At 35.6% G+C, this 19,976-nt stretch overlaps 1 protein-coding gene across 1 annotated transcript in view; it reads left to right on the top strand.

Annotated features, from left to right (window-relative positions):
- LOC134796789 (uncharacterized) overlaps positions 1 to 19,976 on the top strand; it is a 285,519-nt gene that overhangs the window by 63,396 nt on the left and 202,147 nt on the right. The window contains exon 2 of the mRNA XM_063769010.1: positions 9,891 to 9,924. The gene's annotated coding sequence lies outside the window, so the exon portion shown is untranslated. The remainder of the gene's footprint in view (positions 1 to 9,890; positions 9,925 to 19,976) is intronic.

The raw sequence follows: 19,976 nt of genomic DNA on the forward strand, positions 1-19,976 counted from the left end.
TAATTATATCTAAAAACAAATATGTAATTAAAAAAACCTAATCCGCTTTTCTGGTAGCAGTTCGGTTCTGTAAGGATCACAGTTCTAACCTGACCCACTTTTCTGGTCGCAGATCGGTTCTGTGAAGGCCGCATTTATAACCTAGCCCACTTTCCAATCTCAAAAGAGGGAACCCTTTTGTACCTACCCTTCATGGCACTAAAGTATAAGTATGGAAATTATCACTACTATTTCATTCTTTAATATTAATGCCTATCCGTTAATATTAAATTCGTTTACAAAAAAAAAACTGAATAAGTGCGAGTCGGACTCACCCATCAAGAACGGAACACTTTTTAATATCTGTTGTTATAGCGGCAACAGAAATACATCATGTGTGAAAATTTCAACTGTCTCTAGCTATCACGGTTCATGAGATACAGCCTGGTGACAGAGGGACAGTGGAGTAAACTGAAATAAAGGTTCCGTCACACCGGCGCGATTTCAGAGCCGGGCCTGAGCGTTTTATATGAAAAAGCGGCGCGCCCCGCTCACGCGCCGCACGCGAAACGCGCCTGTGTGACGGAGCCTGAAATGTCAAACCGGGCAAGTGCTCGCGCACGAAGGGTTCCATACTTTTTAGTATTTGTTGTTATAGCGGTAACAGAAATACATCATCTGTGAAAATTTCAACTGCCTAGGCCTATCACGGTTCATGAGATACAGCCTGGTGACAGACAGACAGACAGACAGACAGACGGACAATGAAGTAAAACTGAAATAAATGTCATATACCTACTAAGAAAAACCGGCCAAGTGCGAGTCGGAATCGCTAATAGGTTCCCGTTTTTTAGTTACCCTTCAGGTACGGAACCCTAGTATGAGTGTAATAGATTTGTAACCGGTCAGCAATGTGAGTCCCTTGGAGAAGCAGAGGTCTAGTCTAAACCCCCACTTACCATCGGCATTAACAGCCTTGTATTCTTGTTTGCCACCAACATGTCATATTAAAACATATTAATAAAAATTTACTCGGTCAACAATGGGAGTCCCTTGGAGAAGCAGAGGTCTAATCTAAACTCCCACTTACCATCGGCATTAACAGCCTTGTATTCTTGTTTGCCACCAACATGTCATATTAAAACATATTAATAAAAATTTACTCGGTCAACAATATGAGTCCCTTGGAGAATCAGAGGTCTAATCTAAACTCCCACTTACCATCGGCATTAACAGCCTTGTATTCTTGTTTGCCACCAACATGTCATATTAAAACATATTAATAAAAATTTACTCGGTCAACAATATGAGTCCCTTGGAGAATCAGAGGTCTAGTCTAAACTCCCACTTACCATCGGCATTAACAGCCTTGTATGAGTTGTATGCTTGTTTGCCACCAACATGTCATATTAAAACATATTAATAAAAATTTACTCGGTCAGCAATGTGAGTCCCTTGGAGAAGCAGAGGTCTAGTCTAAACTCCCACTTACCATTGGCATTAACAGCCGTGTATGCTTGTTTGCCACCAACATGTCATATTAAAACATATTAATAAAAATTTACTCGGTCAGCAATGTGAGTCCCTTGGAGAAGCAGAGGTCTAGTCTAAACTCCCACTTACCATCGGCATTAACAGCCTTGTATGCTTGTTTGCCACCAACATGTCATATTAAAACATATTAATAAAAATTTACTCATTTCATCAGTCATATCCAGCCTAGCATTGCATTGGCCCCGCTTAAATATTTCTTTAATTTGTTTTTAGTATTTGTTGTTATAGCGGCAACAGAAATACATCATTTGTGAAAATTGAAACTGTCTAGTTAATCTAGTTATCACGGTTCATGAGATCTTGAGATACAGCCTGGTGACAGACAGACGGACAGCAGAGTCTTAATATTTAATAGGGTCCCGTTTTTACCCTATGGGTACGCAACCCTAAAAAGTGACCAAGGCCTCCAGTGCCCTAGGCTGGAATCAAAGCAGCGTCCTCTGCTATTGCAGCAGGTGCCTGTGCCATTCTGCCACCGGGCCACCCACGGCGGCATAGGTCGAATTTTTCCAAGGATACTTATGCACTACTTACTGAAGGTTTATGGAGCCTCGCCATCCCTAAGCCTAAATTAAATATTTTCTGAAAATAATTTGTTTTGATCTAATAACATATTGGAGTCCTCGTAATAGGGGTCCCGTTTTTACCCTTTGGCTACAGAACCCTAAAAATCAACCTTGTTTTGGTACTATGTACTATGCTTCACTATGACTCTGAAATTTTAGCAGGAATTAATATTTTTTTTTGTTGTCACCTGTCAAATTAGAATAGAATAGAATAGAATAGCCTTTATTGACCAAAAAATTAAATTTCAGCACATATTACATTTAAATAAATTCACATTTCATTTATATCAATTAGTTTCAATATTTTTTCCTTAGTAACTTTATTAAATAATTTTTATGTCATTGCTTTTTAATAATTATTTCAGTCTGCCTTCTTGGCATAGGCCTCCCCCAGCTCTCTCCACAGCTCTCTATCCCTTGCCGTCCCTATCCAATTAGGTCCCGCATGCTTCTTTATGTCATCCGACCACCTCATTATTGGTCTCCCTTCTCTCCTTTTTCCATCTCTAGGATACCATTCCGCTTCCTCTCTATCCCACTTATCTTTACCTTCCCTTGCCATATGTCCAGCCCAACCTGTTGCAGTCAAAAGTGTGAACTGGCCAAAGAACTTTTAACCGACAAAAACAGGCAAAACTGCTTTGACTGAGCATGTTGGTCAAAAGTAGTTTTACCTGAAAATCATACCTATTTCTGGCAGCAGTTTCGTTTTTAGGGCGTAGCAAAAAAAAAAAACCCTAACCTACCTATCTCTGGGAACAGTTTAGTTTTTTGGGCGTAGCAAAAAAATAACCCTAACCTACCTATCTCTGCGAGTACTTTTGACTGATAGTAACAGTCACAACACAATTACTATTAACCAATGATTTTCAGGTATAACTACTTTTGACCAACATGCTCAGTCAAAAGCAGTTTTGCCTGTTTTTGTCGGTTAAAAGTTCTTTTGACCAGTTCACACTTTTGACTGCGACATATATACTATCTATATATCTTATTATATTTAATCTTACATTCAACTTACATTGACTCCGGAGATAACTTATTAGCTTTATGCAGTTGACTTTCCAATTCACCGATACACCTCAAATTTGATTCATAGTCTAAAGCACAGTTATTAAATATGTCCACAATACACTGTAGCTTTTTGCACTGTTTCACACTGGCAATGTACTTAATTAGAGTGTGTTACAGTCAGCTGGCACTTAACTCAAAGTTTCTTTGAACAACGTCATTTTCATCTCGCTCACTTATTAGTTTATCACAGCTGCTTCAAGGTTGCTTTCACTTGCATTTCCAGGTAGCTAGTAGTGCCTTGACATGTAAGAATATTTGGAATCATTCTGAAATATTAAAATACAACTGAGAGACCGATGTTTATACTAAACACAATACACCCATGGAACGCTTTGAAGTTCAAATCTCGTTACGTTACGATGGCGTTTGCACTTTGCACTGTGTTCGGTGACTATTTTTTATTGTTAACACACACAATACACTATTTAACAGGTTTTTATCACGTCTGGAGTACCGGATAAAGTATTTTCGAATAACAGCCGTCGTTGACGTCTAGGCAGTGTTGCTATCGTCTTAAAAGCCGTAACAGACTATCGCACGTTCTGGCTTAAAAACAAATTTATGTAATAATTATACCGGTATACATATCCATATGAAACGAAACTTAATGCAAATAATAATCATTATACATACCGGAAAGTCATCAAATAAACAGTAATATTCGTTTTATTAAAAAAAATACGACCAACCTAACTTGTAAGCATGTTTGCAGTTTCTAAACGCAACGCATAGCTGTCAAATGTCAACCAACAAATTGAGCCTTTAGTATTGTTTGTCGAAATTTTTTCACTTTTAAATGCAAAATACGCGACAATACGAATTTTGCGGATATATGTTGTCGATTCAAAAGTGTTATTTTTTTACGCTCTTTTGTTTGAGCATAATTTAATTTGTTTCTACCGTCAAAGCCGCTCGCGTTTATATATAAAGATATTTCTCTAAACCAAATTTTAATTGAATTCGCTACGCATAGATAAGGTGGTACTGGTGCTCGACGCGGTCCCAGTACATGTCATCTTGAAACTTAAGTCATTGTCAATAGAGGTGACAGCAGGGTGTCATCTATTGGGCATTAGCATGTCGAGCACTAGTACCTCCACCTTATTATGAATCTCAAAATCATACTTTACGTGTAAGACGATTGCAAACGTTTGTTAAACGATAAGAAAAGGATACTTTGTAACAAGACAATTCCTTAAAAAAATACGTGACGCAACACCGTTTTTATACTGGTGTAGTAGATACTTGAGAGTCCCATTCGCCCTTACTGTTGGCTAAGCTATTGGGACGACACCTTAGCACGTAAAAGGATTTACGCCGCACGGCACCATCTCACTGAACCAATCCACAAAGTGGATTTACTGCCCGCCCCGGCGCTTCGAGCTTTGCAAATGTTAGCGGAATATTTATTCAACAACCATAAATAGTTTTCGGTAGATTGAGTCAGGTCTATGGAAATCGATAATCGATAATGGTAGTGAGCGTCAGCATGGCGGGTGGACATCAGCGATTTCAACGAAATATTTATAAATATATTGTACCTAGGTACTAGCTTTCTTTGAAGACTAAAACGAAATACCTACTAAGCTACACAGGAATGCTAGCACACTCTAGATCGAGAGTAGAGAGTCGCATCTCTCTTCTAGATCTAAATCCGTAATAGCTAATCCACTTTACCTCGGATGTACTGCAACATTTATTCAATGTTCCTTCCTTGGAACCAATTCTTATTACCTACTTTGTCAAGCCTAGACATCAAGTTATATTTAACGTAGATTTGCTTTAGATGGCTATACCTACATTTTAGAATTATGTATCTAAATAAGTTACTCTTTAACTTACCTAGTTTCTTTAGACATCAGTAGGATGTCGTAATATATGCATTGATGTAATATTATTTATAATTACGATATCATATGCTGGAATGGATCCGTTCAGTATGTATTGAATTCGAATTAATTTAAATTAATCTAATAGGTACCTTTAAATGAGCAATTCTTGTTTATATATTTCGGGGATCTCAGGAACAAATATATGCCCTCATCACATAAATAAATGCCCTTACCAGGATCTGAACCAAGGACCACCCGCTTCATAGGCAGGGTCACTACCAAGTCAAACAGGTCGTCTATATGTAATATACCTATCTAATATGTTAGTACATTACCGGCTAAGATGCAATGACTTCTAAATCCGTCAGACATGAGACAACGGCTGATCTACACTCATACGCTGTCAGTCAATAGATGTTTAGGTAGGTACTTGATTATTAAGATGGGCATAAAGAAACTCCCAACTCATAAAAGTCAAATTATTTCATTACGGTGTTAAAGGGCCTCCTCTGTTGTTTATGTACGCTCTGGGCTGCGGTAAAATCAATGAATGTAACCCGCTTTTATTACCCGATTACTCCCCTTCAAGCTATAAAAATCTCAAACGGCCCGATATTAAGGAATATTTAAATAAATTTACCTTTAGATATTGCTTTGTAAATATTGTCTGAAGAATTTACACGGAACAGATTTATCGTTTGTTTATTAAGACCCAAAGTCTCGGAATACTTCAAGTTTTTCTGATGATGATCTTTAAATAATGAGATAAATTAAAATTCTTTAAATTTAAGTAGACTTTATAAACTCTATATTTTTATCTACCTTAATTAGTGCTTCTTTTTACATAATAATAACTGCGTTTTTAATTCGTAAAATAGATTAAATATATAATTCTGCAACAATATCTTAATTCTATGAATATATCGGTTAATTTTATAGAATCGTCTAGATTTTTTTTTATATTTTGTGACCTAGGTTCCCGCAGCGTGAGTAAGCAACTATTTGATATGCACAGTGCATAGGGCACGTCGACAGTTGTTCGACTGTTCGTATTTCTATCTATCACTTGATCCATGCTTATACAAGTTATACTTACTTATAGGGTAAGTCGGGGGTAGTTGGAAATAGCTTTTTGACCCGATAAAGATATTAAGTTTATATGTTATTATCATAATTTCGTTCGCGTTTGTATAATACATGTGTTAACTGTATTTAAAAAGCAGGGATCTACACCTTTCCTAGTATCATTATCCTATAGTAGGTAATCGAATGTGAGGTGGGTATACGATCCATTCCAAGTCGTACGTGTACAAATATTATTTTCTATACACATCTCTCAAAGTATTACTAATTGCACTAATCTGGCATTCGATTAACCAATGTGTAAATGATACGTGACGCGAAAGATAAGCTCACAAGTTTTTCTAACTTCGAAAAGATTCAGGGCTGTTTCGGAATAAGGAAAAAGTATGTTGGATATTCGATATTACTTAAATAGATACTTTGTACAGTAAACCACGTGTAGCAGAAAGATTGAGATCCCCGTCTATCACTTATCTCATGCGGTTGGTAAAGAAGTTGCTTGGTGATTTTCTAGTAAAAGGTACTTAACTGAGTTTTGGAACTAAAACTAAATAGTTTGTAATGCGTTTATTTAATTAATATAATACCTACATACCAATCAATTTCATGCAGCCAAGTCTTATTAGTCCGTAGCTGACCATAAAAACTTCAGCCTCAGTTAAACGGTAGACATATTATTATACCAAGCATTCATATTTTTTTCTAATATGTCCTTTTTGCATGTTCATACTTACAACATGAAAATAGCATAAGTTAAAAGTAAAAAAGGTAACTGATTTACGACCCCTGTATCTGAATCCCGCCGATCCTTATCAAATATGCTGCCACGTGTCTAGACATGTTATATATAGGCATTAAGTATGTACCTATTCGTGACCAAAAAAAGTACCGAAACATGCAGTATAATAACATCAAATTCTAGAATTAATTCCTTGTTCTAGTAACTAGTTGATCAAATCGAGATATAAACTTGTATCCTTTCCGTCATTCTCGCGTGGCTGAGCATCCCTTAGATGTCCCGTTTGAATCTTCGCGGTTGATTGTCTGTAAGTTGAGGTAACGAAGGTAAGACACGTCAATAACAACTGTGACAATATTGGGGTCGTACCTCTTTGTACCTTTGAAGCATGTGTTTGAAGATGACGAGAGGATATCTCCATAATTGAATGACGTCTAAAATAGGCTATACACATAAGCAGTTAGGTATTTTTGATACCTAAAAGAAATCAAAAGATATTAGAGGGCTAGCGTATCGTAAGCTAACAAAATGATTACTTATGTACTAGCTCTAAATTATGTACATAATTATGTACTAATTCATTAAACTTTTCAAGCCTCAATCAGTTAATTTATGTTTTATCCCTTTCTTACAAATCCAGTAGTAGTAAAGATTTAGACAAACGATTAATAGCTAATTGACGCTTGTAGCGCATTTATGAATATCGCCATAAGAATGTAATAAAAAAACAACGGGTTGCACTCCGGGAATGCCGACAGAAGTGAAAACTCAATGACTAGTCCAAAATGTCTGCAGCCCTATGTATAATTGACCCATCCTCCTTTCTATTGAAAAACTTTAGTTCCGAAATTGCTGGTCAGTGAACTTAAATTTGTAGCGTTAATTGTTTAAAATTGGAATAGAAATTGTAAAGTTACCTTGCAGCAGTAGAAAGAGAGGAGAGACGGCTTACGCGTTACGCGTTACGCTGTCTCGAGTTTATCATTTTTTCCCCACCTCAAAAAGTGCTCAGCGCCGCAAAAGAAGTTTTCACTTCAAAAAACTTCATTCCTTAGAATATCGTTTAATTCTTTTGCAAAACATACATACAGTTAGTCATACTTACAAACTAAACACACACAAGTTACTAACTAAACATTGCTGCCGCTCCTAGACGCTTCCGGTGCAAAAGTGCCCATAATACTCGCGGCATTGCCGCGCTGAATGGCTATGGATAGCCTTTGCACCAGAAACGACTCGGAGCGGGGGTCCTCCCCCTTCTGCCTAAGTCGACGGCCTATGTCGCGCACCATGTTTTTCGCGTCCGCCCCCCAGCAGCCCGCCGTTTCTACCGCGAAAGGGACAAAAATGTAACCTGCTCCCAGGGGGGCATACTTCTGCCGCTTAACTGCAGCCTGAGACTCGGCCGCCGCTCCAGCCGCGCGCACCGTGCCGATGATTCAATTATTCTTATAACTTCTTCTCTTTCTCTTTTTAGGCGTATGTTTGACTACTGAGTCGATTTTGATCAATCGTGTGGTGAACCTTTTTTGTATGGGTTGTAGATTTTTATACTATTGTATAGTTTTGCTTCGGTAGTCTTTATACCTACCTATGCCTAAATACAACAGGAGCCCCGATAACACAGACACCCTTAGATGTCGCACTGTTTGAAGGCTGGTACCTATTTAATCTGTTTACTCCTACAAGTTTTAATCATTCAACTTCTGAACTGGAATTGCTTTAAGTCTGAAGTAATTTTCGTTTGATATTGACTTGGACGTTTGCAGTATCAAATAAAGGATAGCTGCGTTTTATTTGCCATTTTAGACACAGTTTTTATTACAGGACTATAAGTATGTACTTACCTATAATACCTATACCTAGTTATACCTACCTAGCGTGCATTATACAAATATAAATAGGTACCTACGCACTTAGAGAAATGCCTCTCGGCGCGATTGAAAAAGCGGGAAATGAATTAGAGATTCACTAGATATGAAATAGTGAAGATATGTGACGTTCCAGGGCAAAAGGTACCTTGGCGGCCGTAATAATATTGGAGCTGCGTTAATAATAGCGTGAGCGCCAACCGCCATAAGGTACCTTTAGCCATGGAACGTCACATATCTTTACTATTTCATATCTAGTGAATCTCTAATTCATTTCCCGAATCGCGCTGTCTAACTCATACCTACATTTATTAAAGATTTTCCCGCCTTTATTCGCCATTGCAAAAATAAAAATATAATTTTAACACCCTAGTATTTTCATTCACAGTACCTATTCATATCTATGTCCTTTAGTTGAATAGAACTGGAATTTTATTTTTATAATTAAAAACTGAAGAGTCTTGATTTAAATTCTGACAAGATTATATTAAATCATAACGTCAAAAGAAATTTGAATTGTATCATAGACTGTTAATAGAATAACCTCCTTTTTGATTTGTTGTAACGAGTAGGTATTAAGGCGAATCGAAGCTGCTAAAATATATAAAAGGAAGTTAACCGCCGAGTTGATTTTGAAATTTCATAACGCTGAAATATTTTTTACCGGCTAATAAAAGTTGTCAGCTCAGGTGGCCGCGTCGTTATAGTCGTGGTCATAAGTCATAAATCAGAAAATACAGCAGACTCATTTACCGCAAATTACCAATGTAAGAAAACCCCAAGAATGATTAAGTTCTGTCACGCCAAGAGCTCTTTATAAACTGGGTGGGCGGTTTACTTGAACTATTACGCCTTTAGGATTAGCGCATGATTAAACGTATAAATTTTGAAAAGTAGGCAAGGAAATGGTCCCAGATTACATTTTAAAGTATAATTAGAAATTTATTTGCAAGATTGGTGGATTTCATAACACTTAGACCTAATTGTAGAACAAAGCGCAATCATGACTTTATTCCGGGAGTAATTAAATAACTTTTGGAATTTTCGCTTAATTTATTGCTTTTAATTACCATGACGATATAATGATATTGGAACAGCTCGGGATATGTTTAGCACTTTTAAAAAGATCTGTGATATGTATAATTTTATAATATAATATTTATGTATAATACATTTTTTTCTCTTGTTTCAGATGAGTTTTACTGTAAGAAGAGATATGTGAATTGGTGAGTACTATCTAAAAGATCAAATAGATATAGCAAACTAAAGAGCCTTTTGAAGATACGAGCAATTTCCCGTCTATAATCTTTTTTGAGGTATTTCCTCAAACTCGAGGATGATAAACAAAACCTAAAGGGTCCAAGGGCAAATTTTCCAACGTAAACATTAATAATCTCTTGAAAAGGGGCGCGATAAACATTTAGCCCTGTTGAAAACTAACCGGTCCCTTACTTTAAGCTACAGGAGGTAGGCAGAAGATAATAAATATCATACCTATTAATTTAATTAATTTATTAACCCTTTACCAGGCGAAGGGATATATTCCTCCCACATCTTATATCGGTTACCGTAGTCAGGTTTTAACTCCAAACCTCCTACAAAATATTTTGTCAATCCCTGAAAATTGTATTTTATGATCTTCATTCACAACTCGCTTCTAAATTGCGTAATATATCTTTGGCGGACGTTTAAATTCACTTGAACTCTAATTTCCGTAAACTACGGAGAAATTCGAACACATTCCTTAATTTCTATGAAACAGAAGTACATAGGTCGAACAATTTTTTGATATTTTGTAGATTTTGAGTGTTGAAAGGTAATGTAATCGTAAACATTGCTAAATATTCATGCATTATTGTGTATGACCAGGATTAGGATGTAGGTTGACATTATCCCATGGCCATATTAGAGTTTAACTGTGCGGGAGCTATTCTTCCCATGGCCCGGTAAATTGTCTTGTCATGTCATAAAAACTCACGTAAGTAATAAAACTGTTTTTGTGTTCATGTTCAAACTAGAGCGATTCAGTGATTGATAATATAATGTTTCGTAGTAGATTTGGAGTTAAACCTTGACTATGATAACCGATATAAACATATATTAATGATTATACACGGGTGATAAGATTTCATTTTAATTTTGTAAACGGTGCAAGCTGTACACAAACACAATACAATGCTAAAGCCAGAGTGAAAATGTTCACGACATTCATAAGGTACTTATATCCCATAGAGTTCGATGGTCCAAAATTATTATATACAGGGTGGAAAGGCACGACGATCCTTTCCGGAAATGGGAGATAGTTTAGCCTAAGCTCTATATTTTCTCCATAGAAACTATGTTAATATGGGCAACCGTTTCTAAATTATGACCTTTTAAACATCTTCGCAAAAAACTACTTTGTTCTAACCCTAACAGGTGACAGGGTCAATGAACTTACTTGTAAACAATCAGTATTCGACAGGAAATTATGCTAATTTGTTGCCATCTAACCATTTTTAGGTCTGCTTACAGCACGGTAAGAATCATTGCAGGATTTTCGCTTTCTTAGTGGTTCCACTTGTTCAATACTTGAATGAAATAGTTATGTTATTCCTTAATATTAATAATACTAACCACAACATTGTTTACAACGACAGTTCAAATGGTGACATTGACAACCACTCAAAAGTACGCAATCGTCTTATAAATATCTCTGGTTTCCTTGACTGATAAAAAGGTTTTAGTTTCTTAACACGTTTCACAAAATTATTTTCGAATAATTGGAAACTATTTAAAATAATAAAAAATTACATGTAGGTTGTGTTAGTTGCACCAAATGAACTTGCAAAAATGAAATACTAAGAATAAATCAAGAATAAATACTTCTTCAATACCAAACTAACAAACCTTCTTGCGTGGTAGGAAATAGACAAGACGTCTGATGTTTGAAATTAAATTTTCATTGAACTATACTTATTGAATGTCATATTCTTCAAATAAAAATGTTAGATGCTCGTGGCTATTTAAATTTGTGGGGCTGTGTAAAAGATATGGTGTACCAAACCAAACGGAATGTGAAACTGCGGACGAAATGAGACAAAGGCTAATTGGTGCTTTCTGCGGAGGATAAATGACGAAGAGCATACACTATATCGCATGTGCATCGACATACTCGGGTACGGGCTGCGGCGGCGTTGTAATACACGGAGGTACATTTGAACACCGTATGTGAAAAGAAGATAGTATTAAATATTGGAAAAAAGTAATTATCTAAGAAAGTAATAAAATTGTTTGTAATATTTTTGCATGCATTTGATTTATTTGACATTTATGCGTCATTCATACATCATTGCGATACTGTCAACGATCGGAAAAAAGTGTAAAGTCCCGAGCTTTCCCGACGGAGATCCTTAATCTAGCCGTCATGTGCACATGCTATAGGGTTATCACCACAGTTAAAAAGTAGTATTTTTGCAATTTTTATTTTTTACTCAATTAACGATTCTTACCATTACCAATAGTCTCTGTATCACTTAAACGACCTAATACTTCCGGGAAGGATCGTCGTGCCTTTCCACCCTGTATAAATAATAAATAAAAAAAGGTAGGCTATATTTCAATTATTTCAAAGTGATTAATTGAATAAAATACAATACAAACATAATTTATTTGCAGAGCGGACCCCAGGCTCCCATGAGCCGTGGCTCGTATTTAATGAGGCACCGTGAGTGGCATTAGTCCTAGCAAAAACCGGAATCATTCTATGAATGAAGATAAAATATAATTTTCACCTCAGCAGCTAGAACAAGGGTACTTTGCTTCTTAAAAACAGTGAGCAAAATGCGATTTTGCTCACTGAGTGAGACAAAATGACATTTAAGTGACCTTTATAGTCAAATGTCATTTCAACATGCGGGGTCTAATACAAGTTCGAAATACTTGAGTTCTATTATCTCTGTCCCTTTCACACTGTTAGCAAAAAGAAACAGACGAAAAAAAGTTCAAACGACATTCAACGGTATATTGACTGTTTATAATAGACCCCCGAAAAACTTCAGAACGCACCGTTCCTAACCAGGTACGAGCTCCGTACGAGTATGAATTCTTAATAATTATTCAATTAAAATATTGTTTAAGATTTGATAAAAACTGATAAAAATGCTATATTTTAGGTATTTTATTGTATAATTAAAATAATGAACTCAAAAAATACACAGATTACCAGGCAAAATTAATTATTTTACTTTCTACTATAGTTGACAAATAGTACGTATCCGCAATTCGGATCGTATCTTACATGTTTTCTTTTACAAAAAAAGGTGACGATTGAAGTGTCAGTTGATGTTCGTTATTTCCATATTATTTTACTTAAATTTATTACTACGTTTTGTTTTTGTGTTCGATTGCGGTAATTAAACTTAATTGTTTGTATATCTTAAGAAAACATGAGTGCATAAGTAGGTATTAAGTGACGAAGAAGGATTACATTTTTCAAGTTGTCTAATAGGTATGTTCTCACTGCTAAGGTGAAAATTTTTGTGTACTACACGAGTTCAAAGTTATTTACATCTCGTGCGCTTTTGAGTCCCTTACTACGCTCAAGATTCTAAATTATATTATTATAGAATCTTTCGCTTGCACGGGACTCAAAATAAGCACTCGAAAAAATATCAAACTTTGATCTCTTGTTGTACAAATAACTACTATTGCTGAATATTGCATCCAAAAAAAATTATACAAAATGAACTAAAATAAAGCAACAGCTTAGATACTTAATAAATCAGAGAATAAAAGATATAAAAGTAATGTAAAACCGAGTGCACGTTAGGGAGACGCTCAATGATGCTCTGTCTCAATACCCATTAACGACAGCCCTCAGGCATATAGGGTTTTACCTATGTCTTTGTTGTGATTTACTTGAGTGCTCATTAAGCTTTTAATATGTTTTTTTTTGTTAAAATCGTTTAATGTTTTAATGTTGTAACTAATCGTTTTAATGTTTTTACTTTCGGTATCTCCGAATGAGATTATCATTTATCCACAAATAACTAAATTTGATATCAAAATAGGTAATAAATAACTTCATGTTGTTTTGCACAGTACTTTAATTCATTGTAGGTACATAATGTTCCTTGATTGTAGATGATTTTATTTTTGCTGTAGCTTGCTTAATAATTTGAAACAATATTTCACCTCAGCTACTCGGAAAGGCTTTCTTTATTCTTTGAAATTAAAGCAAGTATTACTAAGATGTTTTTTTAGGGTTCCGTACCCAAAGGGTAAAACGGGACCCTATTACTAAGACTTCGCTGTCCGTCCGTCCGTCCGTCCGTCCGTCCGTCCGTCCGTCCGTCCGTCCGTCCGTCCGTCCGTCCGTCCGTCCGTCTGTCACCAGGCTGTATCTCACGAACCGTGATAGCTAGACAGTTGAAATTTTCACAGATGATGTATTTCTGTTGCCGCTATAACAACAAATACTAAAAACAGAATAAAATAAAGATTTAAATGGGGCTCCCATACAACAAACGTGATTTTTGACCAAAGTTAAGCAACGTCGGGAGTGGTCAGTACTTGGATGGGTGACCGTTTTTTTTTGCTTTTTTTTTTGTTTTTTTTTTTGCATTATGGTACGGAACCCTTCGTGCGCGAGTCCGACTCGCACTTGCCCGGTTTTTTTTTGTTTTGCTTGGAAACAACGTTTGTTTGCCTCTAGTAGATTGAGACCCTGCGGGACGCTCTAGACTCTAGATTAATGAACTACTCGCTACACTCGCGCCTCAATTGTTCAAGTACTTTCCTGCTCTGCTTTTATTATAAGTTAGAACGGCAAACAACATTCATGCTGGCAAACAAAGAATAACTCTTTTTTAGCATACATATAAACTGACATATACTTTTTATAAATTTTTAATTTTTTTTTGTGTCAAATTTATTGTAATAAATGACTTACTCATATTCTATCAATTATCAAAAAAAAATGTTCAACGTATGTTTATAAGAGTATATCGGGTATTTTATAACCAAATATTTATATGTAAACGTAGACAACATAGTACCTAACTTGGGAACAGTAAATTGGTATAAAATGTAACACTGACTCCGCGATCTGAAGAACGCTTAACGTTATCGAAAGAGGATATCTAGACGGCGAGGTAAGGTACATTTAATAACGTTTCACTCTGTATATGGTGTACGCGACAACAATAATGATACTCCTTTTTAGGGTTTCGTACTCACCTAGAAACCCTTATAGTTTCGCCATGTCTGTCTGTCTATCCGAGGCTTTGTTCCGTGGTCGTTAGTGGTGTATCGTTGGATAGGTCTTTCAAAACGTATAAGGGTCTCCTTAAACCATTTTTTGATATACTTAGTTAATATTTTCGGGAAAATGCGCTCCGAAAAAAAAATGTGTTTTCCCCTTCTAACTTTTGAAAACACGGGTCCAAAAATATGAAAAAAATCGTGAGCTTAATAAATTCTTTCAATGAAAACTATAGCGAACATGATTGGTTTAGTCGTTTTTGAGTTATTGCAAAAAAACTTCTTTATTTAGTAAAAATACGTACCTAAGTACAAAGCGCTGCAAAGGTACTCTACTCCCTTATGATACTTACTAAAAGCCCCCGTTTGGCCTATTTTGACAGAGTGGTAACTACGAAACCCTACACTGAGCATGGCCCGACATGCTCTTGGCCGATTATTACCTTATAGCATTATTATTAACATTATATTAACCATCTTAGTCCTTAAAGGTACGGGAAATAATAAATACATTTTAAAAACAGTGTAAAGCAACATACAAGTTAACGAGTGTTGACAGTTACCTAGCATAAAAAGCTCGTATCTCGTAATGTCATGTCATGTTATGTCTCGTAATGTTTACAGTAGGTACCTACATTGCTGCTTGGCAGATTTTCAAATTTTAATTACTGGGTCATAATTCAGTGTAACGTCAAAAAACTTCTTAATTCATCATTACACAGGTAAATTCTATGCCTGGTTTGATTTATTGCCCGTATTGGCTATACACACTGTATTTTACCTTTTAAAATGTGCGTAGAGTACGAGTAGTTTCATTTTAAAACATTTCTAGTCTACTTGAATTGCCAGCTATGCAAATTATTAATAAAGTAGGTAACATAATTTATAACTCTACTTTCATTAACTAATTAAGAGGTTTTCAATAATGCAGGCTTGCGGCAAAGCCTCACACAAGTGCTCCTTATAATTCTGGGTCAAGTTTAAGTAACAATAAAGTAGAAGCAGGTTGTAACAACTCTTGAAATTCTGTGAACTTCTCGACCTTATTTTCCAAGGGATTTTCATAATTTCATTTTCGTTACAGGCCCAGATTACTATGGGTAAGTGAGTACTGCTTACTAGCCTGTTTTTGTAAAATTAATCTAGCATTCGCTTCTAAGAAATTTAATGTTTAAATGATACTTATTGAAATTACATTTTTTATAAGGCTAGCTTTGGAAATAAAATAATAGATGATTTATATTACACAAAATCGTTACAGGGCGGAAGTATGTTAAAATTACTGAAAGAAAATTAAAACGAGTATGTACTATTTAGCGTATTTTAATAATTATTCATTACTACAAATAGCGTATTTTAATAATTATTCATCACTAAAATTTTCTATGTCAAGATATACACATAGAATTACAGTATTTTTAAAATAATATAAAATGAAATAATCATGTATAGCACAAATAGCAGAATAAGCAACTAATGTTAATCTACCATCTACGAGTAAGTACACTAATGTACCTACCTATTATATGTAAATAACAAAATACTGATATCCAGGAACCGAAATGCCATACTAATCATATTATTAATAAAAACATTCCTTGTATAAATATAGATATACATATTGACCGTGACCTAAAAACCTTATCTTTTACATATAATAGCATGCAAATCAGTTGGTAATGAATTTGATCCTTTGGCGGATGCTGTCCTACATGTAATGGCTCCCATAAAGTAGGTCAATACGCGATACTCAATGGAACACTTTCGGGTCAAGTACGCCCTGTTTATAGAACAGGTGCATGAAGGATTCGAGGCCGGGAAACGCTACCTGTAGCTTCACCGTTTGCCAGAGGGTGCTTTGCCTAATGCACTAATGGATACAGGAAACCGTGGGTTAGAGTTCCGTCCATAGAAACAAAGGATGCGTACATTTCCTCGTTTAAAAGTGAACCTGTGTTTATTATTATACAAAATTTCAGATACTTTCACGCTGTGTTTTTTTTCTGATCCGTTTTTTACTCGAGATGCTGCTTACTGGTTATGGTACATATGTTAAAAATAGTTGAGGATAGGCATATTAGATGACATTTCATATCTGTTAATTGAATTTAAATTCGTTTTTCTCTAGGGCCGTACGAGTATGAGATGGGTAACTCGTGTCTTTTGGTGTGAACGAGGTGAATCATTTTTATTGCATGCTCGCTTATTCTTAACTAAGCTTTCCCCGCTTTTGGAAGGAAAATGCAGATTTTATGTTAATGTTATGGACAAAGCGATTAATTTCTCATTATGCTAAGCGTTTGCGCATTATTTTGTGTAGTACTGTGTCGGAGCTAAGTGAAACAGAGAAAACTGTTTTTGATAATTGTTTTAGTGAAGTTAAAATCAGCACTACTGCTTTTCATACTGTAATATGGCAAGCAGGTTTCTGGCGCCCAAACGTGGACTTTAAGTTTTATTAGCCTCACGTTGGGCGCCAATATAGCTGACTAGTGCGCCCGGTGAGTACACCATGCAGACATACACTATGTAGGACAGTATAAAATTAGTATTTAAAAAAACACGTTAGTAGAAACTATGAGATATTGTGTATAATAAGTGCTATATTATATCAGTATTTCATAGATATTATTATTAACTATACGCGAAGCACTACTTTATCTAATACCTTTAAACGAGCAATTCTTGTTTATTTATATATATGTTTTAGGGATCTCGGAAACGGCTCTAACGATTTCGATGAAATATGCTATATGGGGGTTTTCAGGGGCAAAAATCGATATAGCTAAGTCTAATCTCGCATTTTTGAGTTTTTATATGTTTTCCGAGCAAAGCTCGGTCTCCCGGATATTAAACTTTATGCTGCAAGTTACTTTTGCTAAACACATTTAAAATTCATTCCGCTCTTTCCATCTTACCGTTTGACTATTTAATCAACAAACTTAGCCTATTTTGTAAATAAACTGATGCTATTAACCTAACAGTGATTGGGTGAGACGCTACGGGTGTAGGGTAAGCGAGCCTATTTCTGACTTGCCCGTATTATTGACGGTTGATTACCTTCCTTACCGACTTTCAAGTTGCCCCGAATTTCGCCGATGACGTATTCGATAAGGCCTGCTCTTCGTACCGTGAAATAGGATGCTTGACGCAATTGTATTATTTTATATATATATTTATATCATTAGAGTTATTATAGATATGCTCGTGTACGCTACATTGATATGTAATTAGTAATATTTATCATATAATAAGTTGTAAGACATAAGAATACAATAAAAAAAAACAACGGGTTGCACTCCGAGAGTGCCGGCAGAAGTGAAAACTCAACGACATTGTAACTCAAAATATTAATAACAGCGCCATCTAGTGCAAAATGTCTGCAGCTCTATGTATAATTGAGGTTAACGCCATCTAGCGTTATTTTGGCGCATTACTTGAAACCCCTAAGCACATCACTGTGAGTACTACAGTTATATTAATACCAGTTTGAGGGAAACTCACTAGATGGCATTTAAATCAAACAAAGATAAAACACAATGACATTGTCCGTCACACGTGACGTCACGCAAGCGCCCTGCGCCGCCTAAACGAAACAGCGGGGTCAGGCATACATTTTCGCCGCGCGGTAGAAAGAGAGGGTTACGCCTTACGCCTTACGTCTTACGCTGTCTCGAGTTTAACATTTTTTCCCCACCTCAAAAAGTGCACAGCGCCGCTAAAACAGTTTTCACTTCAAAAATAAAATGTTAGTGACCAATTTTCAGACGTCCAAAATAAAATCCAGTTAATCTCTTACGAGGAAATAAAAATGAACTGTTAGTAAAACCCTCATCGTGTTTAGTCGCTGAGTAGTCGCTAAATATTTGCCAAGGCACTCAGCTTACCACACCTACGCTAAGCTCTAAACTCCATTTGCTTTATTATGTGATCCTTTTATCTAAAAAAAGATCACTATTGCGTCCGGGACCCTGACTAAAATGTGTTAATATTTTTTCTCTGAATTTATATAAGACAAATGTATTTTTTTCCCTTTTAACTTCCCTGACTAAGCTCCAGGAAACGGTTTTCGAATCAGCATTTTCCCTTCCTTTACATACGATTTTATCCCATCATAAATCAATATCCTTTACGGATCGGAATGGTAAAAACAACTTCATTTATAAGGTATATATTTTTAGTTCTCAAACCGAACATCTGTTAGAAAAGTCTATATTGCAAAAAAGTCCGTCGTAGTGACATTTTGATTTTCGCCGAACATTTTAATGTTAAGTAAAATGAACTTACTTCGGCCACAGATTGTTTGAATATTGGATTGTTATTTAGGATCTTACATTTTCAAAATCTGAGTTCAAATCCTAGTAAGGGCCTTTAGATATTTATTCCTGAGTTATGGATGTTTTCTATGTATTTAAGTATTTATCTATATACTTATATTAGACGTTTAGCACCCACAACACAAACCTTATTGAGCTTACTGTGGGGCTAGGTCGATTTGTGTAAAAATGTCGTATAAGGTAAATATAATATAATTGTTTAATAATTAATTGAGACACTCCAAAGAAATTACGATGGAAACGGTAATTATTTTTCAACCGAAACAGTTTCTCATTATGGCAATAAAAACCATAACTTTTGGCATTACTCGAAACATCCTCATCCTCATCCTATTATGTATATTCTAAACACAAGGTAATATACCTTTGTAATGAATTCATAACTGTTTACAACTTTAAGGGACAAAGAAAATCAAATGATCAAAAGCATTAAAAGGAAATCTGTGGCAATCGCGAGAAAGGGCAAGATTGTGCATAATTCAATTACACAACTAATTAAGGCAAGACAGAATATTAATTCATTTAAACGGTGGTTCTTTCTGGACTCCAGAATTGACTTGTTACATTTCGTTCAAGCAACGATGGCGGGGAACTTTATTAAATCAACGCCTTTCAAAGAACCAATTTTACTAAAGTGTTTTAGTTACTTAAAAATAATTAGTTTCTTTAACTTTTGATTCATTATTATTTATGATTGA

The sequence above is a fragment of the Cydia splendana genome, chromosome 14, assembly GCF_910591565.1.
Source record: "Cydia splendana chromosome 14, ilCydSple1.2, whole genome shotgun sequence".
Lineage (NCBI taxonomy): Eukaryota > Metazoa > Arthropoda > Insecta > Lepidoptera > Tortricidae > Cydia > Cydia splendana.